At 39.5% G+C, this 27,748-nt stretch overlaps 1 protein-coding gene across 1 annotated transcript in view; it reads right to left on the bottom strand.

Annotated features, from left to right (window-relative positions):
* The window catches only part of OSBPL6 (oxysterol binding protein like 6), a 206,490-nt gene that overhangs the window by 157,513 nt on the left and 21,229 nt on the right, over positions 1 to 27,748 (bottom strand). Inside the window, exon 2 of the mRNA XM_032855984.1 lies at positions 14,235 to 14,295. The gene's annotated coding sequence lies outside the window, so the exon portion shown is untranslated. The remainder of the gene's footprint in view (positions 1 to 14,234; positions 14,296 to 27,748) is intronic.

Below are 27,748 nucleotides of genomic sequence, written 5' to 3'. Positions count from 1 at the left end.
TACTCTGGATGAAATAACATTGAGAACAGAACTGCCGGGAATGAAGGTGTCCTGCTTACAGCCCACCGAGAAGCCATAACCAATTCAGAGGAAGCAGCCAGGATAAAACAAGGCCACATAAAACCAATGGAAATGGCCACAAGTCTCAAGAGAGCAAGGCCACTTTACAGGAATTAGAAAGTCATCTACAGAAATAGCTGTTAATCTAATTTCTTCATTTCTGAAGGCAATTCAAGGATTCTTTTTGAGTATTTTCTCCTCTTTTTTGTTTTGTTTTTACAGGAGAAGTCCTGATTTCAAATCTACCCAAAGACTGAAAAAGCAGCTCCTCCTATTTCTACACTCATAATATCAAGCATGTCTCTTGAAGCAGCTGTGTTTAAAGGTCTTCACGAACTGTAAAGAGGGTAAGGTAATTTACAGTTCCCAATATTAAGAAAATGAATACATTCCAGGCAGTATACCATAGAGTGTTTCTTTTTAAGCCATTAGGAAATCTCTCCATATAATTATTTGTCATCTAATGTCAGCTACAATCACAAATTATATGATAGTTTTTTAAAAAAACCACATATGCTGAGTCACTGTGAACAGTTAAGGACAGTTAAGCAGTTAAGGACACCCAAGGTTCAGGACAGGCCCTACTTCCACCACAGAGCACGGAAAGGCACTGAGCAGCAGTATTGCTGGGACTACTTCTGGAAGACTAAATGGTCTTTGTCAGTCCAAAATTAGGTAGTGGGCTGAATGGAAGCTCAGTGCTCTTGGAATAAGACCACCCATGTGATTTCAAGAAAACAGAAACACGAACATGTAACATGTTATTTAAACCCTAAGAGTAAAAAGTAGGCAACTTAGTCAATGAGCATTATCTCTGTAGAGTGCAGTTGAAATACTCCTATACCTGTCCTTTGAATAATCTCACCAAGGGGTAAATTCTGCCATCCAGGTGATGGACTGCACGTAAAGTTTGCTTCAAAGGAGGATGATCAGGGGCTGATCTTAATGGCTCAAATTCTCTCTAGCACCTTTCAAGTTTGCACAGATTTCACAGCACCTTTAAGACTTCCTTAGGCTGGAAACCTGGGTGACTCAGTCAGTTAAGCGCTGCCTTCAGCTCGAGTCATGATCCTAGGGTCCTAGAATTGAGTCCCGCATCAGGATCCTCGCTTGGCAGGGAGCCTGCTTCTCCCTCTGCCTGCTGTTCCCCCTGCTTGTGCTCTCAGTTTCTCTCTCTCTCTCTGTCTGTTAAATAAATAAATAAAATCTTAAAAAAAAAAAAAAGAAAAAAACTTCCTTAGGCATTACATGCATCCATATTTTGTCTATTTGACTCTTCCAAGGTACTCAATATACTAATGAAGATCAAATAGTGTCAAATAATAAAACTTAAGCTAAGCTCTAGGTCGCAAAATAAATCAAACTGTACCTATCTGTTGTGGTGAGATTACCAACTGCTTCAGGATCCATTCTCCACTTTTTCCTTTCAGAAACAGAAACCTCCACAAGCTTTACCTGGTTCACGATCAGCCAGCTAGTCTACAATTCCCAGCCTCTCTTGTGGCTAAGTCATGGCTACTTGGTTCTACTCAAAGGCATCTGAGAAGGAGGTACACAATTTTGGGTCACGGACTTTAAAAAAGGGAATTGCTTGTCCACTCTATCCCTCCTCCCCAGTCCCCACACTTCCTACAGGTCGGACGAGGAGGGTTCTAGCCAGACAGCTTCTACCCTGCAGATGAGGGCAATACTATGATGGTAGCACAGGTACCGGTACTGGTACAGGTACTGGTAAAGAACTTTCATGTGCATCAGAATTACCTGGCTTGGCCCACCTCCACGGTTTCTGATTCACAATTTTCTTTTCTAGTTTTCTAGCAAGTTCCCAAGTGATGTTAATGGCTGTTCTGATGCAAGAGGCTGGGGAGCACATCTTGGCACCTAACGAACTAGACGTGCTCTTTCATTAAGAAGGACACAAGCCCCAGGGCGCCTGGGTGGCTCAGTGGGTTAAAGCCTCTGCCTTCGGCTCAGGTCATGATCCCAGGGTCCTGGGATCGAGCCCCGCATCGGGCTCTCTGCTCAGCGGGGAGCCTGCTTCCTCCTCTCTCTCTGCCTGCCTCTCTGCCTACTTGTGATCTCTGTCTGTCAAATAAATAAAATCTTTAAAAAAAAAAAAAAAAGAAGGACACGAGCCCCATGTTGTTACTGAGCACTTGAAAGGTGGCTAGTGAGGCAATGGGACTGAATTTTTCATATTATTTCATTCTAGTTAACTTAAATACCAATACTTGATTTAGTTAATAAAAAACCTAAGTATGTGAGATGACTTTTTTCAACTGTAAATTTTCTGACTCTAAATACAGATCGAGCATTTTGGATGAAAATTTAGTGTCCAAGCTGAGATGTCCTGAACATGTAAACTACCTCAGACTTGGAAGACTTAGGAAGACAGAAAGAATATGATGTATTTCATTAGTACTTTTTCTCCTGAGTATATGTTGAAGTAACATTTTTTTACTGTAGTGAGTCAAAGAGAATATGTTATTAAAATGAATTTCACTTTTTTTTCTTTTTTTTCATATGGCCACCAGGACATTTAATATTGTGACACATGTGGCTCACACATTTTTATTGAATGGCTCTGATCTAAACTATTATGTGAATGAGAGAGAGAAAGTGGGAAAGAAATCATCCATCTTGTTTGGGCAATTAGCTTTATTTGTTTCTCTTTGTAATAGTTGCTTTGCCTAAACCCTGATTGTCCTCCTATGCAAAATGTATAATTTCCAAATTTCCAGTGGTAGATGTACCATGCTACTGCCCCCTTTCCATTCATCCTCATCCTCCTTTCTTGTTTTATTCAACCTCAATTGCACATAACGAATTAATCACTGTCTTGACATGAGACACATTCATATCTCTGAGCCACACAAGCTGCCTTCATTCACTCATTCATTTCTTAGCTGTGAGAAATGTGACCATGTCACATTTCTGTGACATGGTGAACCCAACTGCTGTGACCATGAACCCAACACCTGCCACAAAAAATAGACTTTGCCATAATTCATCCACCCAAATGGCCCTCCCAGTCTCATCCTCCTGGTTCCTCCTACCTGTGGTAACAACCATCCTGAATCCTGTACTCAATATTCTACTACTTTCCTCTCTATATATTATCATCTCATCTATACATATTCCTAAAACCTACAGTTACAATTTTAGTCATTTTTAAATTTCTAAAAAAGGGAACTATATGTACTATTTTTTTTTTCATTTTATATCAGTAAGACTCATCTATGCTGCAACTCTTTCATTATACTTTATTTTGATTGGAGTATATGTCCCATTGAATGCATTTATAGTTTATTCATCTACTCTCTTGCCCACAGACATTTTGGGTTTTCCCAGGTTTCCGATGTTGTACACAGTACTGCCATAAATACTTTTGCACATATTTCCTGGTGCATATGTGCAAGAATCTCTTTTACATATATACTTGGGAGTAAAATATTGGAAATGTGGTCATGAAAGAATGCCAATACTATTTTCTAAGGTACTTGTATAAATATACTAGCAGGTGTGAGATCCTCTGGATCTCCATCTGCCCTAGCATTTGACATTAACAAATCTTTCAAATTTTCCAATTGAATGGGTATAAAATGGCATTTCATTGGCGCTCTGAGTTGTAGTCCAAATCACAAATGATGTTGAACATTTTATATACATATATATATATATATTTTTTTTGGCCATCTGTGCTTCCTTATCTGTATCTATAAAATATCCAGGCACATCTTTGCCCATTTTTCTAGGGAGTTGTTCATGCTTTTCTTCTTGATTGGTAGGATTTCTTTGTGTAATCTCAAAAACGATCAGTTCATCACCAGTCTTGTTTCATCTATACCCCAGTTTTCCCCCCCACAAACAAATACTGAAGCAAATTTAGGCATCATACAATTTCAATAAGTTTCTTTAAATGAACAAAATTCTTAATTTTAATATATCCAATTTGTCAATCTTTTTTTATATTAAATGTGTGGGGTTTTGTTTTTTGTTTTTGTATCTTAAGAAATCATTTCTGAAGACTAAAAGTATGAAAACACTTGGGAAATCCTTTCCTACCCCAAGTCTTAAGGTTTTCTTCTTGACATTTAAGACATTAAAGCCTCCAGAAGGAGTCGGTTTTTTTGGTTGTTTTCTTGTTTTTGTTTTTGTTTTGGCATATGGTATAAAGTGCAAGGTGAAGCAGCAAATGTTGATGCAGAAGCTGCAAGTTCTCTAGAAGATCTAGCTAAGATAATTCATGATAGTGGTTACACAAAACAAGAGATTTTCAGTGTAGACAAAACAGCCTTATACTAGATGAAGATGTCATCTAGAACTTCATAGCTGAAGAGGAGAAGTCAATGCCTGCCTTCAAAGCTTCAAAGGACAAGCTGATTCTCCTATTAGGGGCTAACACAACTGGTGACTTTTATTGGAAGCCAATGATCATTGACCATTCTGAAATTCTAGGGCCCTTAAGAATTATGGAACATCTACTCTGCCTGGGCTCTATAAATGGAACAACAAAGCCTGCACACCTATTTACTGAATATTTTAATAGTCATGGTTTACTGACTATTTTAAGTGCACTGCTGAGACCTACTGCTTAGGAAAAAAAAAGATGCCTTTAGAAATATTATTGCTTACTGACATCACGCCTCGTCATCCCAGAGCTCTGATGGAGATGTGCAATGAAATTAATGTTGTCTTCACCCCTGCTATCAAAACATCTATTCTTCAGCCCATGGATCCAGGAATCATTTCAACTTTCAAGTCTTACTATTTAAGAAATATGTGTCATAAGGCTTTAGGGTGTCATAGGTAGTGATTCGTCTGATGTATCTGGGCAAAGTAAATTGAAAACCTTTTGGGAAGGATTCAGCATTCCAGATGCCATTAAGATCATTTGTGATTGATGGAAGAGGTCAAAATATCAACATTAACAGAAGTTTGAAAGAAGTTGACTGGAGTACTCATGGATGATTTTGAGGGATTCAAGCCTTCAATGAATGAAGTAACTGCAATGTGGTGAAAAGAGCAAGAGAACTAGAATTAGAAATGGAGCCTGAAGAAAGGACTGAATCGCTACAATCTTATGATAAAACATGAATGGATGAGGAGTTGCTTCTTATGTATGAACAAAGAAAGTGGTTTCTTGAGATGGAATTGGTTCCTGGTGAAGATGCTGTGAAGACTGTTGAAATGACAACAAAGGATTTAGATGGAAAATTACATGATATCAAATAGCATCACATGCTACAGAAATTGTTCATGAAAAGAAGTGTCAATCAATGTAGCAAACTTGTCTTATCTTAAGAAATTGCCACAGCCATCCAACCTTCACCAACCACCACTCTAATCAGTTAGCAGCCATCAATATTGAGGCAAGATCCTCCACTAGCAAAAAAATAGGACTCACTGAAAGCTCAGATGATGGTTAGCATCTTTTAGCAATAAAGTATTTGTTAATTAAAGTATGTACATTGTTTTTTAGACATAATGCTATTTCCCACTTAATAGACTAGTGTATAGAGTAAACATAACATTCATATGCACTAGGAAACAAAACAACTTCATCTGACTCCCTTTATTATGAGATATACTTTATTGTGGTAGTCTGGAATTGAACCTGCAACATTTTCAAGGTGAGCCTATATGCTATAGAAGTCAAAATTATCCTGAGATAGGCTAGGAAACATTCATTCCATCACTTACTCAAGACATAAGCTTCTACTAAATAAATGCTAGGCACTAGGCTGGATGCTGGAGAAACCAACACAAATAAAAGGAAGTTTGTAACTGAGGTCAAGAGAGGGAAACACCCACGTAAAGAAATAACAACAATTGTACAATAGACACTAGACTCAGTGGAGCACGAGAAAGGGAGTAATCAGCTGGGAAAATTATGAAATTGACTGATGTCTCTGTTCTGCTACCCAGCTCCAATAAAAGACATTCTTTTATAAATAAGTCATCTTCCAAATGTGTATGTTTCCAAAGGGCAAGGAGATCCTCAGAGAACAGAAGATTTACCCTATGTTGGTTATTCTCCATTCACCCCTTCCTACCTCAGATCCCATGATCCAACCTTCTCTGCCCTTCTCTGGGCTCTAGGAAACTGACTTCTATAAACAGCATCACCCAGAATCCTTTACTTAGCTCCCAGATGGATGTGGCTTATAGAAGACACCAGAGCAAGACTGGAGAGGAGAGTGGAGGGAAGTCAACTTAATTGAACTCACTTCCATCTCCCTAACTATCCCAGTCCTGCCTATAGCTGGATTCACCCTTACAGTTCCATGGACATGCTTCTCAATGGGTCCCAGGAACACAGCTTCTTCCCTCATTCCTTTTGGCCTAGGCACAGTGTTGGCTCCCACCTTTGCTACCTGTGGAGTGTTTTGCCATCCCCTGGGGGTTTCCCTGAGCCCTGTCCTCAACTTTTTAAATCATTCCTTCATTAAATACTCCTTCATTAAATACTTTTACAACATGCCATCAAAATGTTACCTGCCAGAACTCTAACCGAAACCATAGTTTTCTGCAACTAAGAAATCCAATCTCTAGAAAATACCTGAGCAAGGGTTACGTTTTCAAAGGGCCTGAAATCTGGACAATATCATCGCTGTCCAACATTTATTGAATAAACTACCTTTGACAACACCTCTTATCACGTGCTAGGTATGCCAGTTTTGACTACAGTAAAGTTTGCATCTCTCCTGGACTTGGCTTGCCATCTTCAAAAAAGGGAGTCTTAAGAGTAGTTGTGGGTATTTTAGGAGTGACTCACAGGCTTTTTTTTTTTTTTTTTTTTTTTTTTTAATGTAATGGGATGAACAAAGAACAGAGAACGGCCCACTCACTGATGTTCCCAGAAAGGCTTTCATCCCAGGGCTACACAATGCCTTTCTTCTCAGATTTGCATTCTGCTGATTCAAGCAGCTAAAATACTGCCACCTGTCGTAATAACCATCTTGGTATACTGTAGATTTCCTTTGTTTAAAAGAAAAACCAAACTGACTTTAAGTACACTAGTTTTCAAATCTCTAACGGCTCTGATTCATGGAACTAACAAGTAAAAGTGTGTCCTATGATTCTGAGTGACATCATTCTGATCCCCCAAAAATTAGCCATGACTTACTCAGGCTACAATGATGAGTACAAGACAAAAACAGTATTAGTTCCTCAGACCAGGGTTGGCCAAATACATTAGATGAGTCTGTTTCAGTGAAAAAAATAGTGTTATTGTATGCTTTTCAGAAGTCTTCACCCTTCTTTTTTCCCTCGCCAGATCCTCATTTACTGGCCATGGATTGTCTTTTTTCTAATCATAACATTTTGGTATTTATATTTAGTGCCCTGTGCTATAGCATTTTTTTTCTTATGCTGGTATTTGTTATTTTGATTTCCATTCTTTACTTCAATGCTACCTTCTCCTCCTTCTTGCCTCTCTTCTATCCCTATCCTCTTGATGCACTTTTCCGTCATTCTCTCCCTTCCCTGAGTTCATTGCCAGATCAGGGCCTAACCTCATCTCCCCAACACATTAGCAAAGTGCCCTAAAATTGACAAATGCACTTCCGCTGCTAAAGACAGAGTTCCTCCCATCAGAAGAGGCATTCCCATGGGGACTTGGGTTATCCTTTGGGCATTTGATTAGAAGCAAGTAAGGTTGCCCGGGCAACCGCTCCAAATTGTCCTAAGATGCCTGGCAAGCATGTTTTACGCAGCCTGATGTGAAGGTCACACTAGCCAACCCTGTGACAGTTAAAGGCGCAGTCTTTATGCAGTCAGCCAAGGGCTCAGGGAACATCCATCAGATGAGCTCAATAACATTTGCATAATCATAAAATTGTCAGACTCCCAAAGCCATAAGGAGCAATCTATTTCAAAGAGCCAAAGAGAGCTTTGAAAAGGAGTAACAATAGGTGAGTGTGCTAAAATCATTAAAAAGAATACATCAAAACCAACCAGATGGAATCCAATCGCTTAGCCGGCAAAAAACCAAACAAACAAATACTTAAGCTACTCAGTTTTCTCAAATGATTTAAAAATAGTTCTACTCTGAGGCAAGGCAATAAACTGAAAGGCCTGGAAAAAGCCACTCCATAGCTTTACTCCATATAATCTCCCTAGATCAGAAGTGTTTAAGCTATTATTCTCAAATAGCAAGACCCAATATTGAAAAACAGGCCAATACCCACTAAATTAATGTTACATTTAGCTAAATCTCAATCAAAACTCCAATCCACTGGGCAAAATACCTACGAGGCCGAGAAGAAATCCATGTGCCTAAAACATAAAGTGCTCTTACAAAACAATAAGCCAGAACAGGAACATGTCTATGGAAAAATGGGAAAAGAACACACACTAGCCAATTTACCACAAAATTCAAATGACCAGCACATTACAGAGAAATAAATGCTTAGCCAGAAAAACAGTGATGCAATTTAAAAGAAATGACTTTTGATATAACAAGTGGATAAGGAATCAGAATAAACTTTGGGGAAAGTAATATCCTAACAAGATTCACAAGCTTTCAACATATTTTCTAGTTTGATCTAACAAATTCTACTACATTCACTTTTGTTTATTAACTATTTAACTTATTCATTTAGTTTACACGAGAGTCTAACTCATGAGCCTGAGATCAAGACCTGAGCCGAGATCAAGTCAGTTGCTTAACCAACTAACTTGCCACCCAGGCACATCTCTATTACATTTAAAAGTTTATCTTCGGTACAGAATCAAACAAGTGCCCCATCATGTGTACAAAGATGTTCATCAGAGTATTACTTATCATAGCAAAAAATCAGGATACAACTTATGTGTCCAGCCAATCTCTGCAGCCATTCTAAATGATGATGTAAATATATAGTCACCAATATGGAAAAAAATGGCTCAGGTATTTTCTCTGGTTGGGGAAAGCATAAGGAAAGGGAGAGGTTTATAAAGCAGCATGTTTCCATTTTTGTAAGAAAAAAATATATATATACACATAATAACTTATTTATAGGAATATAAATCCTAAGGAAGAAAATCTGAGTATTTAACACCAAATGCTATTTATTTCCGGATAATGGGATTATGGGTGATTTTGACTTCTTGTGTGAAGTTCCACTTTAATTTTTTTTCTGCCATGAACAAATACTACTTCCCATAGCAATATTTAGTTTTGAAATGTTAAAAGGAATTGTAATTAATTTTCATGCATATCAAGAAGTTTTATTTTTTCAACAAACCTTTGCTTTAGGCTAAGATTATTAAACATCTTTGCAATATCTGAGTCTCTATGAATTAGAATATAGAAGGTCCTTAAGCATGTATGGATTTTAGGGAGATGATGGACAAGAGATTAAAAGGACATCACCAGCATCAATTCCTGGAAACTACACCGGTTACCCAGGAAAGCCAAAGCCTAGGGTTGCTTCTGCCATAATCACAGAATCAGAACTTCCTGGGGCTGGACAGAACATGCTGCCAGCCAGCTCTGGTTGTAGACTCCAGAAGGGTGATTTCTTTAGCCGATGCCTTCCCTCTTTCCTTCTATTCCCAATGCATGCATAGAAAGAGAGAAAGGCCAGCAATACAACAGAGAACACGGGATCGAAGATGTGTTTGTGTATTTTTCAAATACAGAGCTCTGGGGTAGTTGACTCCGGGGGGGATAATTTAAATGCTGTGTCTGTGCAGGGTCACTTGAAAGTACAAATCTGGGTTCAGGAGAGTCAAATCCATTCATTTATACATGGACAGCCAAATCAAAGTATCTAAAGCATGCTTCCTCTTGTATGATCAACTGTGAAACCAGCCCTCCTGCCCACCCCCCAAAACTTGGCTGGCGGACTTGGTCAGGGAGCCTGTGAGGATTGCTCACACTAATCAAAGCCACACCTTTACGATCTCCATAGGAACAGACTGTACTTGACGGATGGACACCGCTAACTTTTATTCCTAAACTGAGCGTTAGCCAATATCATTGTGAAGATATTTAGAAGCTTATTACTTGGGAAAGACAAGTGAAAAATTTCTCTCTCTCTCTCTCTCTCTTTCTCACACACACACACCCCTCAAAGACCAAATAATCTTATAATTTAACTTACATGTCCCGAAAATCATGTTCATAGCTTCATCTCCCCTTGCAGATTGTTTTCTTCCCATTTCACTCAATAATGACACACTCATTTATCAAAGCACTGTATGTTTACTTTACAACACACTCCTTGGAGCAGTACTGCGTGTTTATCAGGTATTTAAATCCTAGCAGTGTTTCCACCCCATGCTAAAATAATTGACAACACCATGCCCACCCAGAGTCAGCCAATGTCCTGCAAGCCTGAAGCAGGGCTCGATCCCACAACCGTGAGAACGTGACCTGAGCCAAAATCAAGAGTCAGATGCTTAATCAACAGCACCACCCAGGTGCCCCTTTTCTCTTTTTTTAAGGCGAATGCTAAGTGGCCATCTCCTAGCTGTGCACGGTTGGGATTTCCAGAAACGGTTCTGCAGTGGTTAGAGTCGATAGGAACAGTCTGGTTGAAACAGCCAAGCCCCTGAATGGAGGGGGAAACAAAAAGGTTCTTTACCACAGAGAGTTGTGGAGCAGCTTCAGTGAGCTGAAGAGTCAATTACCTTGGAGCTAAGCCTGGAACGGAGCCGGCATTCTGGGACAGAACCTGGCTTAATGGACACGGTCCAGTTATCCCACGAGGGCAACATTTTTTCAGATGCTTTCACTGCTCAGCCACACACTAGCAGCCTCCAGTCACCGCAGTTTCCCATGCAGCATCTCAGCAACATGGTAAAAATCCAAACCCCACAGGAAGATGCCACTTCAGGAGATACTCCTAATGTCAGCAACCCATAAGCAGCCTTTGTACACAGCCCCACTGACGACACTTCCGCGGTGTACTTTCCTTCCAGAAGAAAAATAATTTGAATTTCACATTTATCCTTATAAATATAGAATCAGGACATCTACCTGTGAGATACATTTTGCCAGCAAGAATTTCAAATTCCAATTAGGAGTTTGTTCATTTTATGGCTTTAAAAAAAAAAAAAAAGTGGAAGATCTACTTCCCATTAATCTCAGGTAGAAAATAAGTCCACCAGAACTTGGTTTCTCACGCCGTGGCCAGGCCTGTTTTCACATCCTGGCGTTTAGTTATGTGCACGCCCAGGTGCCACTGGTGCGAAGCAGTCATTCCACCAGAACCGTGTGAGAACAGGGGCCCTGAGACCAACCAGCTCGCAGACCGAGGTGACGTGACTTCGTCCCCTGCCCAGCACTCCAGCCCCTTTTGTGAATGCTCCAAATCTGAAAACTGTCAGAATTAACTGGCTTCTCACATTGCTGAAACCTTCAGGACACCAGTTAGGACAACAACAAATTCTCCAGAATCTGTTGCCTTAAAATCGCATTGCTCACATAGCACCGTGGTGACAGTTATTTAAAACAATCCGAGCTCAGCATATTGAAGATGACATGTCACAATGTCACTAATTGCTTCTGACATGTGAGGTTTACCACTGGAACCTCTGAATATGAAATGGGTCTTAGATTTAATAACACGTAATTAGTTCCTGTTACATTCTGAAAGGAGAGTCTTGCTGGAAAGGGGGTCCAATAGGATAGCTTTCAGCGGAAACATGCACTGATTATAAATAACTCTTTGCCAAGAACCAGCCATTCAGACACTGACATGTAACTCAGCTTCGCCTCTCCTCACCGCTAGTGTAATCAACAGTACTAGATTGTTATCCCTGGCTCCTTTCCGATACTCATCTAAATAGTGCCTTTGACCTGGGCACTAACTGTAGAACCCAACAGGAATGGAGTTAATGTCCTTGGGCGACACAGTAGTTGGGAAGCATCCCAAGTTCTAAAATTCACTCGGTTTTGAAGCTTGGCTTTACCACTTACCATTTTTTATTTTGGATAAGTGGTTCAACATCTGTGCTTCACTTTCCTATTCTGCAGAGTGGGGATGAAAATACCTACTTCAAAATGTTGTGAGGATTAAATGTGACTATGGATACTGCAACCAACAGTCCTCGACCTATAGTATGCATTCAATAAACAGTAGCTATTAATACAAGTTTGTTTGTTACCAATAGTCTATGGCTAATAATTTAATTCAGATTGGCCTTCCTCTTGAATACAGGCAAGTGGAAACATTATATCTAGAATTCTTTTTTTTTTTTTTTTAAGATTTTATTTATTTATTTGACAGAGAGAGACACAGCAGGAGAGAAAACACACACAGGGGGAGTGGAAGAGGGAGAAGCAGGCTTCCCGCTGACCAGGGAGCCCAATGTGGGGCTCAATCCCAGGACCCTGGGATTACGACCTGAGCTGAAGGCAGACACTTAATGACTGAGCCACCTAGGTGCCCCTATATTTAGAATTCTTGAAGCTACAACAAAAAGTGCAGGGAAACAAGACTACAAAAAGGGAGAGAGGAGAATAAGAGACAGACAAGAATAAAAGATACAGGGGCGCCTGGGTGGCTCAGTCATTAAGTGTCTGCCTTTGGCTCAGGTCATGATCCCAGGGTCCTGGGATTGAGCCCTACATCGGGCTCCCTGTTCCACGGGAAGCCTGCTTCTCCCTCTCCCACTTCCCCCTGCTTGTGTTCTCTCTCTCGCTGTGTCCTTCTCTGTCAAATAAACAAATAAAATCCTTAAAAAAAAAAAAAAGAATAAAAGATACAAGCAAGGAATTTGTACAAGAGGAAAAAATTTAGAGAGGAAAGAAGAGCCAGTGAAAGAGGAAGTTGAAAGAGAAGCAGGGATAAGGAGGAGCCACAAGTGAGTGTGGAGATTTTCCAGAAGCAAAAGAGGAAGAAAGAGAAACACAGGGAAAGGCATTCCTAATAACAAACCAGAACATGCTACGAGTAGTAGTATTAAGACATCAGAAATCAGACCACACATCTCGACATATTATTTGCTCAATAACAGATTATATTTCATTCGTATTCTCTCTTTTTTTAAGGATCTTTACATATTTGTCTCATTTTGCCCTAAGAAGGACCCACCTTGTGAGACAGACCAGCAGATACCACTACCCTGGATTTACATTTGAGGGCAAAGAATCAAGAGGTTGACTTGTCAGATCCATCACTTGGACATGTTCCTGCTCTTAAAATTTTTAACATTCTTTTTTTTTTTTTTTAAAGAGTTTATTTATTTATTTGACAGACAGAGATCACAGGTAGGCAGAGAGGCAAGCAGAGAGAGAGGAGGAAGCAGTCTCCCTGCTGAGCAGAGAGCCTGATGCGATGAGGGGCTCAATCCCAGGACCCTGGGATCATGACGTGAGCTGAAGGCAGACACTTTAACCCACTGAGCCACCCAGGCGCCCCTTAAAATTTTTAACATTCTTTAATCTCCTCATTAAAAGCACAGCCTGGTTGTTCTCTGATAGCAGGAACAAATCCTATCCTATTCTGATCAAAGAAAAAGGAAAGTAAAGTGAGTTTGGATTTCAGAAAAGGACTTGCACTTAAAAAAAAAAAAAACTAAACTAAACACTTTATTTCAAAGCAATTTGAAACTTACAGGTAAATTGCCAGAACAGGACAATGAACACTCACCTGTCACCTAAAAACCCTCCTGAAATTTGGCCAGCTACCCTGATGATTTCCTTTGCAGCAAAAGGATCTGCTGCAGATCATTCATTGTATTTACTACGTTTCTCAGTCGCCTTCCTTGGTCTTTCCTGGAATTTCATAACTTTTTAAAATAATCCATTTTACAATAATTTCAGGCACAAAAAAAAAAGTTGTGGGAGTAGTAAAAAGAACTCTAGTTCCCCCTTGGCCTAAATAACCAATTGTTTGGTCTTCAGTATTTTTTCTGGACCACATGAGAGTAAATTGTGGCTACGGAGCCCCTACACCCCTGTATATTCCAATATGCATTTCTCCAAACAAGGACACACTTACATGACAATGACAAGTCTCCTGCAGTCTAGAACAGTTCCTCAGTCTTTACCTGTCTCTCTCATCCTTGACAATTTTGAAGAGTCAGAACTTTTGACTTTCTCTTGTGACCTGGGTCACCCTAATTTGGGCCCATCTGATGTTTTCTTGTACCCAGATTTGGACCATGTATTCCTAGCAAGAAGACCTGACAACAAAAGACACAGGATGTCAGATCATCCCATCACCAGTGGTGCTAACCTTGATCTCCTGGACAGGTTTGTATCCACCAGTCTTCACCATAAAGTCACCATTTCCTCCTCTGGAATAATGAGTGGAAAAATACCGTAAGACTGTGTCAATACCTTGTTCTTCATCAAACATCCACCCACCCATAGACAACTCCTGTAGTCATCAACCATCACCGCGATGTTTGCCAAGTGGTGATTTTTGTATTTTCTTTCCTTTTTCTATATTTATTTGTTGGCATTCTTCTATAAGGAAGAACTTTCCTTCCCCCATTCCCATGTATCTACTGATCAATACAGATTCACCAAATCTTATTTCATCCGATGGTTTATCATACATTACTAACATTATTGCTTTTGATGCTGTAATTTTCCCAGATTAGATCAGTGAGGGCCCCTTGCACTTGCCTTTTTGGAAAGCAGATTTAGTGAACACAATTTCATGTATCAAGAGGTATGTATGTATCAAGAGGAGGCCAAAAAACTCTGCTTTTTCAATTTGCTTTGGGGATTGCAAGACAACACACAGAAATCACTGATGAATGTTAGTCCTTTTTTTTTTCTTTCCCAATAGTGACTAGCTGCCATTCGTTTTTAATTATAAACAGACATCCTCTTAGAATCAAATGTCGGATAATTTTCAAAATGAAGTACCTATATTATCCTTTATAAAAAGACTGAACACCTAATAAACAATCTTCAATACTAAGCATCTTCTTCAAACTTTTCCCTTCGTTCAGGATACTCCTTGGGTGATCTCATACAGGAGAGAAGTCACACCAGCATCTCAGCTGACACGAGATAATGTGTGTCAATGTAGTAGACCCAGCACAGAAGCTCAGTAAGTGGTGTTCCTTTCTGTCCTTTTACCTCCCTCAGAACTACACATCCATTCCTCCTCTGGTCCCACCACCGCCATGACTGGTCTTGTTACAGTCCCCATCTTTGAAGCACTACCCTCAAAGTTTAATCTTCATATCCTCTCTCCCTCACTCACCTGATAAATTCTGCTTGTGTAGGAATCCAGCCTCTAGTTCAGACTCCTACTATTTTTTTTTAAATGTTTTAAATTTATTTTCAGTGTAACAGTATTCATTGTTTTCGCACCACACCCAGTGCTGCATGCAATCCGTGCCCTCTCCAATACCCACCACCTGGCTCCCCCAACTCCCACCCCCCCGCCCGTTCAAGACCCTCAGGTTGTTTTTCAGAGTCTATAGTCTCTCATGGTTCACCTCCACTTTCAATTTCCCTCAACTCCCTTCTCCTCTCTAACTCCCCTTGTCCTCCATGCTATTTGTTATGCTCCACAAATAAGTGAAACCATAAGATAATTGACTCTCTCTGCTTGACTTATTTCACTCAGCATAATCTCTTCCAGTCCCGTCCATGTTGCTACAAAAGTTGGGTATTCGTCCTTTCTGATGGAGGCATAATACTCCATAGTGTATATGGACCACATCTTCCTTATCCATTCGTCCGTTGAAGGGCATCTTGGTTCTTTCCACAGTTTGGCGACTATGGCCATTGCTGCTATAAACATTGGGGTACAGATGGCCCTTCTTTTCACTACATCTATTAACCCTCTCTTCCCCTTGCTTCACCTTCCACCTCAGATGCCTCTTCCTAGGTCCTAGAAGTGTGCACTCCCCAATAGAGACCTTCTTCTCTCCCTGAAAAATAAGCTGGATCCCCAAGCTTGGGGCTCAGGGTACTTCAGTCTCTGCCACTAACCCGTGTCTCTCTCCCATTCTGTACTACACATTCTATACTAAACTGCAGGCCTGCAATTCTTTTACTTTTTTGTTCACTTAAATCCACTGCAAGACCTCAAAATACAGGGTAGAATTCTGCTTCGCCTTGTGTCTCTATGCCCAGCTCCGTGCTCAGGAAATGTTTGCTGGGTTAATAAATCAAAAGGCACCCATGGAAGACTCTATTGTCCACTTATTAAGAGCACTACACATAAAAGCCAATTTTCCTAGAAGTTTATTACTGATTCACATTTGAAGAAGTCACATATTTGTTTTGAATAACAGAGTAATTAGGTTATTTGGCAGACTTCAGAGGAAGAGGCAAAAACCTCTCTAGAATGGCCATTATCTCCATAGCTGATAAGCCCACCGAATAAGTATTTAATTACCATTCTCAATTCCAGAAGTGCCATGTTGTTTTTTTTAAGGTTCACTTTGTTTTTATAAATTGGTGTTTTGTATCAAAAGTTTATCTGATGGGTCAACTTCATGTGTCAACTTAGGTACAGGCTACGGTCTCCATTTATTCAAACAAACACTAACCTGGGGGTCGCTGTGAAGGCATTTGGGAGATGTAATTGAAGTACATAAGCAGTTGGCTTTAAGCATGGGAGATTATCCTAGAGAATCTGGGTGGGCCTGCTTCAATCAATCAAAAGACCTGAAAAGTGCAACTGGGGCTTCCCTGAAGAAGAAATCCCACCTGTGAGCAGCAGCTAGGCCCTCCCTATGTCCGTGAGTTCCAGCCTGCCTTTCCTGACCTCCTGCCCTGTGCACTGCATACTTGCCTTGAATCCCCCTCGATCGTATTAGCCAATTCCTGCAATACATCTTTTTCTCTCCTGCTGGTTCTATTTCTCTGGCAAAACCCTGACCAATACAGTCTACTTCCAACACAAAGGGGGAAAGAGCATGCAACAGCTGAACAGTTAACAAGATCTAAATAAGGCTTTCACAGTATTGCTCATTATGGAGTGGGAAGTGTTCGAGCCCTAGAACATCAGATACCCACCCCATTCAAACATAAGTACAAATACACATAACATATGCCACCGCTTCTGCCTGACAGCACTCATTATACATTCATTTGGCAAATATTTGTTATGAAAGGCACCGGGGAGAGAATGGTGAGCCAGAGAGGCATGTTCCCTGCTCTCAGGGAGTTTACAGGCTAGTAGGATAATCAGGCATCAAAATAGTAATTATACAAATACTCATTTAATTATAATTATGATGAGTGTTAGGAAATACAGGATGCTGCTGGCAGACTTAATAGGGGAATCTAACCAACTGGGGAGGGCTTTTGGGAACGTCACTGGAAAATTATACTGAAGCTAAAACTAGAAGGGCAAGTAGGCAGTAACCAGGCAGAGCATAAAAGGAAGAGCATCCCAGGCCCAGGGAGCCATCTACACAAAGGCCTTGCACAGGGAAGGATCTAGATGAATTCAAGCACCTGAAAGATGGCCAGCAACTCCAAGCTGTTACGAATCAGAGATGAAGAGCACGCAAGATCAAATGCCCAATACTACTGAAAGACGCTGCCCTTTACAGTGGGTAATGACTTCACACTTCAGAGCAGATAGCGACCTGATCACATCTGTGCCTTAATACCAGCAGCTGTGTATCATCTGGAAGGAGGCAAACTGGATTTGGGGAGACCAGTTATAAGGCTCTTGCTACAGTCCCAGAAGGAGACAACAGGGACATGGAAAGGCGGGGTGATGGGGATAGACAGAAATGGTCGAGAGAGAACCAGTGGTACATGGAGTTTTGTTGGATCACTTCCCAAGTTGAAAAGCCTGGGTAGGTGGGAGAGGGCAGATTTGGGAGAGGTCTCAGTTCTGTTCTGGGCCCGCATAACTCTGTAATTCCTACACAATATCCCCATGAAAATACGTATCTGGAATCCAGAAGATACCCGGTCTAGATAAATATGGGCAATTTGCGAGCACAGAGTCAGAACAGGATGAGGTCAAACAGGGAAGGAGTATAGACAGAGAAGACCCAGGATAGAGCCCTGGGAGCACAGACATTTCAAGTGGGGGGTGGGGAAAGGCCTGAAAAGGAACAATCAAGAAGATCCATGTTCATAGAGTAGACATTTATTTATATAAAGAACTTCCCCGTAAGCTAGTCTAGTTCAGCTTCCACATTCAAAAGGGTACGCATTTTCAACGACAAGGAAATAACCAAGTGTAAGAGTAACAACTTAGGGAAAACCCAATTTGAACGGACATGAATAATTTCCAGCTAAAGATGTTCTATGCAATGAATACCACCTCACTGATTACTGTTTGCAACAGTTATTCAGGCCCTGGGTCAAACCGTACTCTCTGAAGTCACTTCTTATTAACACTAATGGCTTGGCCCTTTATGTATAATTAGTTCAGGCAATTAGTTGTAAGACTCCCATTCAAACACACTGCTTTCATCTTTTGAAAATCGCTATGCGTCACATTGTTCTAAAAGTGCCTCACTTGAAGGAAAACGCTGAACTGATAGAAAGTGCTAATTTTTTTAAAAGTTCCACCAGTGCCCAGCACCCAGAAGAGTAACACAAATTAGTGCAGGCTCAGTGACTAAAAGAACCTGCTCTAGGAAAGGCCACATTCAAATTAAAACTGCACTTTCTCAGACTAGGAACAACTTCTTGCCTTAATCCTTCCCATTAGTACGACATGAGATGTGTCAGGGAAAGTTCTACAGTGTGCTGACGCACAGAGGGCCATCTGTAAGGTGGCCTTATTATAACTTACAAAAACGGGCCCAGCAGAGGCCCATAGATCCAGCAGTCCCAACAGCGTGATTCCCAAGTGGGAACATAATGAATATTGATGACAACATTTTTCCTCCTTTGCACACTGTTACAAGACAGCCCCCAACTTATCAATGGGACTTGTGCCAAAAAGTTGGTTTTTCAAATCTATCTCCTGGAACTTGAAACTTCTTTTCCTTAAAAATTCTGTTTTAGAAATGATGGAGCCCAGGCTATGTGCTAACTGTAATAGAGTATAACTAGAGCTCCTAACCACTGTTTATAACAACGTTTGGTGAGGAAAATTCATTGAGCGCAATTTAGCATTCAAGGACAGAGCTTTCATCTGCAGCAATCCCAGAATGGACAAAGATGCCACTCCTCACTGCAGGAAAAGAACCCACCTAGCTTTGACCTGGGAAGCTGGGCAGAGGGGTAATACAGGGCAGCAGCTAGGAGTCAGGGCCAGTGGCTGGCAGATGACGCATTCAAATACAAAGATGAGGATGTGGGAGATACTTCAGAGTATAGTAAGGCAAAGACTTGAGCCCTGGAAGGGCCACAAGGATAGAGGAGTGTTAGGAATCCCCAGCAAAATGCAATCAGGCTGTGGTCAAGAAGTAAGCAACAAGTGCTGGAAGCAATCATGCTCTGGCAGGAACCCTAAGCAGAAAGGTGGTTTGGGGGTCAGGGACAACCTAAAAGGCGAGTCCTAAATAAGGTAAAATAAAAATCAAAGACTGAAGAGCCTTGGGCTTTCAGACAGACTGCTATCCAAAGTCTCTGAAGCCATATAAAAAGCTATGCAGCTACTCCCCTATGTGTACACAGGCACTTCCTAGGATTCAGCAGGTTCAGAACCTCCTGGACTTTGTATCTGGGTCTACTCATATAGCCACGCCCCTTCTGAACTTCGTAACTTGGCTCCAGGTAACAGTCTTCACCCCACCTTCTGTCCCAGCCTCTGCTCTATCCCAGGAGGGAGACAGTGGTCTTTTATATGTCCAATGTACATAAGGCATATTATATCTACATTAGTCTTCCAAAATTGATACCCAAACTTGATAAGCCATTGAGCCATAATATTCAAATGATAGCCATCAAATAATATCCTTGGGTTGAATCATCTAACAGTAAAATACTAATCTGCCCTAATTTCAGGGGAAAGCCAGTGTGAAAGCCTTTGTGGACTCTTTTTTTTTTTAATTTTTAAATTTATTTACAGCTTTTACTTCCAATACAGTGTTATGTTTACATGCAGCAATAATATAGAAAGGGACAAAAGAGGAAAAAAGTATTATGTCTTAAAAAGTTAAGAAGTTATTTAAGTTATTTAGTAGGTAAGAAGCAATGGTAGCCCTGCCAAAAGCCTTCAGGTAGAAGCTTGGGAGACTGTTCTCTATAAAATCTGTCCTGACCAACAGAAAAAAAACTAAAGATGTTGCTATGATAGAGCGGGCAGTCTTCCTCAAGGAACTGAACTGCTTCTGTCTTAAGTCTTTGCTTTAGATTCCAAATCAGCTCTCCGGGCACTTACTCTTAAGTAAAAGTAACCAAGGATCACCAGATATTTAAGGAAAAGCTCTAACATGAAAGACCAACAAGCAAGAAGAAAGGAAGCAACATGAAGAAATTAGAGATTGTACAAGGAAGAGAAAACATCCTTAGGGCAGTAAGAGAAGATATTATATCCACAAAAGAAGAAAGGTATGGTTGAGGGGAAAAAAGAAATCAAGATATAAAAAAATGAATAGAAGGGCTGAAAAATACAGCTGAGGAAATCTTCCAGAAGCCAGGCACAAAGATTTAAAATGAAGAAATATGAGAAAAGATAAGAAAATTAGAGAACCAGTGAATTCTGGAAGCTCAATACTCAAATAAAGAGAATTCCATGCCCATCCCAAAAAAAAAGAGAGAGGGAGAGAGAGAGAGAATAGAGAAAAATGAGGGAGGAAAACCATCAACAAATCTAAAGATGTTTCAAATCTTAAGGACTTAAATTTTCCAGACTGAACTAGCCCACCAAATACCCAGAAAAAAATGGATTCAAAAAAAGAAAATACTAACAGCCAGACAGAATATAAACAGAGATTATATTTTTACAAATGAGGTTTTAGAATAAGTATCATCTTCATAATGGAAATAGTGGAACTTAAGGAAAAATGGACTAATAATGCTTTGAATATTCTGAAGAGAAATTTTCCAACCTAGAATTCTGTGTCCACTCAAATCAACAATAAAGAATAAGAATAGTGTAAAAATATTTATAGACATTTAAAGTGTCAAAACTTTGTCTCAGGAAGTTAATGAAGAGTGTGGAAAAAGAAATGGAAGAGAGTGGGGAATGAAACAATTAAAAAAATACTGGATTAATGCAAAGGAGGTTAGAGAGGAGAGAAAAAAACATATAGAAATAGATTTAATTCCAAATAGATAGTAATCACCTAAAATATAAATAGATTAAACATTCAAACTAACAGACAAAGATTTTCAGACTAAAAAAGAAACAACTTTATGCTGCATACAAGAAATACAATTTAAATACAGAAAAGTTGAACATAAGAGCCTGGATTTTAAAAAGATGGTTTAATTAGAGTAATATCATGCAAAATACACTTAAAGTCAAAGTTATTAATAATTTTATAAAAGTATTTCTTAGTGATAAATGGGTCAATCCACCAGAAAGATAGCAATCATAAACTGTATGCACCTAATAACAGTGCTTTAAAATTCATAAAGCAAAATTGATAAAACTAGAAAGAGAAATTGACAAATACAGAATTGTGGTGGGAGATTTTAAAACAACTCTGTCATATATGAAAAACAAGCAGAAAAATTTACTTAGAATATATACCTGCACAATACAATTAAGAAATATGTAACCTTTTAGCATCGGTCTTGAGCATCTTCACATTGTTGGAAATAGTTCTTTATATTGTACCTACTAAACCTTTTGAAGGAGTTAAAAAAGGGAATGGAGAGTGGGAAGAAGTGGGGAGAGAGACAAAGAGAGAGAGATATGGAGGGGAGTCCCTGGAAAACACCAAAGGGAATGACAGGTGTGCCCTGCTGAGTACAAAAGGCAGCCCAACTGGAGAAATAAAAGCCAGAAAGCTGTGGTGATGTCAGTAAACATATTTAGAGGAAATGTATACCAGATTTCTTAAGATTTAATGTGGGAAAATCTTATTAAAATATGGATTCTGTAACAGATGGTCAGGTTGAGTCTGATTTTTCTGCATTTATACTCTGCTTCCAGGTGATGCAAAGCCTACTGGGCCAAGAATGACAGTTTGAGAAGCAAAGACTTTGACGTCTAACTGATGAAAAGCTGGGGTTAAATTCATGATAAATACATAGAAAACTAAGCAAAGCACAAACAAAACCCACAATTACCAACTAAAGCGAAGCAAAAATTTTGTAGAAGGAGGAAAGTTATTATGGTCTATCTACTCCAATGAAGTGTGTTTTCCTAGTCACAGCAATATAGGTAGTAAATACTGATCTAACCAAAATATAACTCTATTGAAATGATGGATGATGGGAAGTTGGTGATAGGGAAAAGGTGTTAGGAAAGAAGCTGATTCTAATATTCCATGGTAAGAAATTAATATGCAATTCTTATAACTTAAAAATAATAAAATAGCAATATATTTAACTTAGAGATATGGGGTTTAATATCAAAACAATTAATTGAAGGAGTGATAATGGTGGTTTCTGAGGAAGATGCAAGAGACCGGAGGAGACTACAAAACTATTCTCATTTTTGGTTAAACTATAAGGCAGCACTCAAAAAGAAAAGGGCTTCCAGTGGCTAAAGTTTCAACAATTTGAGAAACAAAGAACATAATGTTCAAACTGAATAATAACCTATACAATCAAGTAAATATCCAAGAGTCTGTACTGACATATATACTTAAATAAACGAGGGAGAAAGAATAGCTCTTTCTCACAGAAGGGAGACATTTCTCACCATTAGGGAAACATCTCAGTAATAACTGTTACAGACAAGACCTGCTGATGGATACTAAAATTAGTGTGTGGAAGGTTGAAGAGAAACAGGACTCATGCCTACTCTCAAACTATCTCCCCCAAGCTACTTTTTAATTACAAAGGGAAAAATAGTTAACTTCACAGTGGAGAAATACAGCAGATACCACTATAATCTAGTGATCGAGGTCAGCAATTACCTATAATAAGACACACCGACATCATGCAACTCCTGATTCGATGCTTGGAGAAAGGCACAACATCACCTCTATGGTATTCTCGCCTAATATTCATAACCTCATTATTATCATCAGAAAACATCAGACCATCATTGATTGGAGGGCACCCTACAAAATATCTGAGCAGTACTCTTCAAAAGTGTCAAGGTAATCAGAGGTAAGGAAAGACAAAGGAGCTGTCACAGATTGGAGGAGACTAAGGAGCCATAATAATTAAATGCATTGTAAGATCATCCCAGGCTGGATCTTTGACCAGAGAGGATCACATTTTTTTAAATGGTGAAATTCAAATAAGGTTTATAGTTTAGCAAATTGTACTGTAGCAATGTTATTTTCAACTATGTGCTATAGTGATATAACATGCTGACATTAGGAGGAACAGGTGAAGGCTGACCAGGAAATCTTGTACTTTTTTAACTTTTCTCTATGTCTGTTATTTTAAAATACAACATTAAAGCAATAAACAAAAAAATCTTCATACAGCACAGTGCAAAAAGCTGAAAACTATGGCCCACAGGCCACACCTGGTCCACTTCTTAGTTTTGTGAATAAAATTTTATTAGAACACAGCCACATCCATTCATTTACATATTATCTATACCTGCTTTACTACTACAACAGCAGAGCTAAAGAGCTGCAACAGAGATTTTATAGCCTGCAAAGCCTAAAATAATTACCACCTGGCTCTTTTTAAGAAATCTTGCCAACCACTGGCATATAGGTAAAAGTAGGGACTCTGAGTTCAAATCCTGGTAATCCATTACTAACTGTGTGATCATGAGCAAGTTACTTAACTTCTCAGTGCCACTGTTTCTTTATAAATAAGTCTGTAAAGCAGGGATAATAGTTATTGATTTACTAGGGTTATTATGAATTTTTAAAATGAAAAGAAAAAGAAATAAATTATGATAAATGTAAAATTAATTAATAAATTAAACAGTGCCTAGAACAAAATCTGCATTTTTTTTATTTTAAATTTTATTTTTTTATTAACATATAATGTATTATTAGCCCCAGGGGTACAGGTCTGTGAATTGCCAGATTTACACACTTCACAGCACTCACCATAGCACATACCCTCCCCAATGTCCATAACCCCACCACCCTCCCCCTCTCCCCTCCCTCTGGCAACCCTCAGTTTGTTTTGTGAGATTAAGAGTCTCTTATGGTTTGTCTCCCTCCAGATCCCATCTTGTTTCATTTATTCTTTTCCTACTCCCAAACCCCCACATTGCATCTCTTCTTCCTCATATCAGGGAGATCATATGATAATTATCTTTCTTTGATTGACTTATTTCACTAAGCATAATACCCTCTAGTTCCATCCACGTCATCACAAATGGCAAGATTTCATTTCTTCTGATGGCTGCATAGTATTTCATTGTATATATATACCACATCTTCTTTATCCATTCATCTGTTGATGGACATCTAGGTTCTATCCATAGTTTGGCTATTGTGGACATTGCTGCTGTAAACATTTGGGTATGCGTGCCCCTTCGGATAACTACATTTGCATCTTTAGGGTAAATACCCAGTAGAACCTGCACATTTTTCTTTTTAAGATTTTTATTTATTTATTTGACAGAGAGAGATCACAAGTAGGCAGAGAGGCAGGCAGAGAGAGAGGGGGAAGCAGGCTCCCTGCTGAGCAGAGAGCCAGATGTGGGGCTTGATTCCAGGACCCTGGGATCATGACCTGAGCCGAAAGCAGAGGCTTTAACCCACTGAGCCACCCAGGTGCCCCGAACCTGCACATTTTTAAAGTATATACCAATTTTAAGAAAAAAAAAAAGCTTAAGACCAAACTGAGCAATAACAGTGCAAGTATTCTATTGGACAATGCTTTGTTTCTAATAAAACCCTGTTACTCACCACACTGGCATATAAGCTCTCTAAACTTAATCTCCATATTTTGGTAAGTGTTCATTAAATATAAATGGCTGAAAAAGAAAAAAGTCTCAATATTCGCCACAAGTCATTATTACCTCTGAAATTAGACTTTATTAAACCAGTTATTATGCATCTTTAGAAAGACCTCTGAAAATTTGATATCTTCTCTTAAGATTCATTCAAAATGTTCCCTCCACCTCCATCTCTTCTCCTCCTCAAACACACCCAAGAGCAATAACTCCGGCCCAGCACCCTGGGTTCTTACAGGTGACTTCCCCTGCACACTCATGGCATCCAGATGTTTGCTAATTTAACTCTGAAGGCGTCTCCTGGTGGCAGGTGTACCCACAGCTAGAAAAACCAACTGGAGTGGGCTGAAGAATGGCTCCCCAAAGATAGAGTCACTTCCTCCTCATCCTCAGAATTTGGGAATGTTACCTTACAGAGCCAAAGAGAGAATATTATCTCATATGGGAAAAAAATATGGCTACAGATATTGAGAAGAGGTGCATATCCTGGATTACCTGGGTGGGCTCTCAGTGCAAGTACATGTATACTCACAAGAAAGAGGCAGAGGGGGTTTTGGCATAGACATAGAAAGAGAAGATGGACACAGAGGAAAGAGTGATGTGAAGGTGAGACAAATTTGAAGAGTGGCCACAAGCTAAAAAAACACCAAAGTGTGGAAGCTAAAAGAGGCAAGGAATGAATTTTCCCCTAAGGCCTCCAGAGGGAGATCAGTCCTGCCAACCTCATGATTTTAGCTCAATGAGACTGATTTTGGACTTCCGGCCTACAGAGCTATGAAACAATAAATTTGTGCCATTTTAAGCCACCAAGTTTATGGTAACTTCTTACAGCAGCCATAGGAAACTAATACACCACAGCACTATGCCAGCCCACACAGGTGCACACACCTTTACAAGCAGGGACCCACCAGTTATACCATTTTCTCATTAAAAAAAAAAAAAAAATCCTATAAGGGAGAGTTGTTAAAGATGTTACAAAAGGTTTTCGTGGGGCACCTGGGTGGCTCAGTCAGTTAAGTGACTGAATCTTGATTTCAGCTCAGGTCATGATCTCAGGGTTATGAGATGCAGCCCTACATTGGAGCCCACCACTCAGCTCAGAGTCTGCTGGAGATTTTCTCTCTCTTTCTCTCCCTTCCCCTCACCTCCATTCTTTCTCTCTAAAAATAAAAATAAATAAAATATTTTTTAATAAAATCTTTTTTTTTTAAAAAGCCTTTGGCAGTTGAATGAAATCCTTTTTTAAGTGATTCAACATGAATCAAATTTTCTAACTCTCTCTTCATCTTAAAAACCAAGGAGGTAAGTGTCTGGGTGGCTCAGTCAGTTAAGCCTCTGACTCTTGATTTCAGCTCAGGTCATGATCTCAGGTTCCTGGGATTAAGCCCCACATCTGGTTCTGCACTCAGCATGGAGTCTGCTTCTCTCTCTCTCCCTCTGCCCCTCCCCACTTCTCAAAAATAAATAATGTTTAAAATTAAAGGAAGGAAGTAAGGAAGGAAGGGAGGGAGGGAGGGAGGGAGGGAGGAAGGAAGGAAGGATTGATTGTAATATCACTTGCTATATAGGTTGAAGTACTGTTGGCTTCATGGTTTTGTGCTCCTACTCTCTGCCCCATTATTCTGTTGTATATAGAAGAAAACTATCTAGTGACGCTTTTTTCACATGCTGCTGGTGGACCCAGTCTCCCTCACTGCTATGTTTTAGCTCATAATACCTGAGTTCTCACTTAATCTGTTAGTTACCACTTTTCTTTATGTTGTCACAATATACAAAAGATTTTATCCATACAAGAATCCAAAATAGGATCTGTTGTTGTTGTTGTTGCATTCCACTTATTGGAAAACACTATAATCCTTCATACAAGAGAAAAATGAGAGGGTGACTTCTCAAAATAGCCAATAAGATAAATCCTAATCACATGGCCTTCATATATTAACAAAAGAATTATTGTGGAAAATCAGATGCAAAATTTGATTAATCATCACACTAAATAAACTTGAATAGTTGAAGGTTCCATACTGACAAAATTGTGACTAGTTTTGACAGCTCGAAATATAACTTTAAAAGATGGCAGAATTAATACTTCTTTGCTCAGCCTTTGATACTCCTATAGCCAAGAGCCAAATGCTTCTAAAGTGTGACAAATGATCATTCTAATTAAAACTGATCAAACACTTAGCTGTGCTGCTTAGTAGCATAATGCCCTTAAGAGGATTAGATAAACAATTCTGGAAATATACAAAGCCATTGTGTTTGTTAATGAATTTCTGATAGAATAGAATATATGAGTGTTTCAAAAAGTGACTACCTTTAACTTCCCATTTGTCCAAGTGACTGACCTAAAGATAATTTGGACATATGTACTGGAAATACCTTCTACTCTGTTGCTTGCTCTTTTGCTCTCTGCCAGTGTTTTTACTAAAGTAACTTCACTACAGTCAAATTTTCAGTATTTTCCTTTATGATGAGTACTCTTTATGTCTTCTTTTTTAAAGATTTTATTTATTTATTTGACAGAGAGAGACACAGAGAGAGAAGGAACAGAAGCAGGGGGAGGAGAGGGAGAAGCAGGCCTTCTACCTAGCAGGGAGCCCAATGCGGGGCTTGATCCCAGGACCCTGGATCATGACCTGAGCCAAAGGCAGATGCTTAACAACTGAGCCAACCAGGCGCCCCTCTTTATGTCTTTTTTTTTTTTTTAATCTTCCTTTATTTCTTTTCTACATGCATTGTTGTTTTACCTTTTTCAGATCTACAATCTTTCTAGAGCTGTTATTAGAAATCCAGGATTAATGAGAATATCAGGTACAATTCTGGGAATGTCCTTCCATATCACTTTCACTTCACTGCCATAATCCAAG

Source organism: Lontra canadensis, unplaced genomic scaffold (assembly GCF_010015895.1).
Source record: "Lontra canadensis isolate GAN:19392208 unplaced genomic scaffold, GSC_riverotter_1.0 scaffold11, whole genome shotgun sequence".
NCBI classification, from domain to species: domain Eukaryota; kingdom Metazoa; phylum Chordata; class Mammalia; order Carnivora; family Mustelidae; genus Lontra; species Lontra canadensis.
The sequence above is the reverse complement of the archived record's forward strand: the minus strand, read 5'-3'. Positions and strand labels throughout refer to the sequence as shown.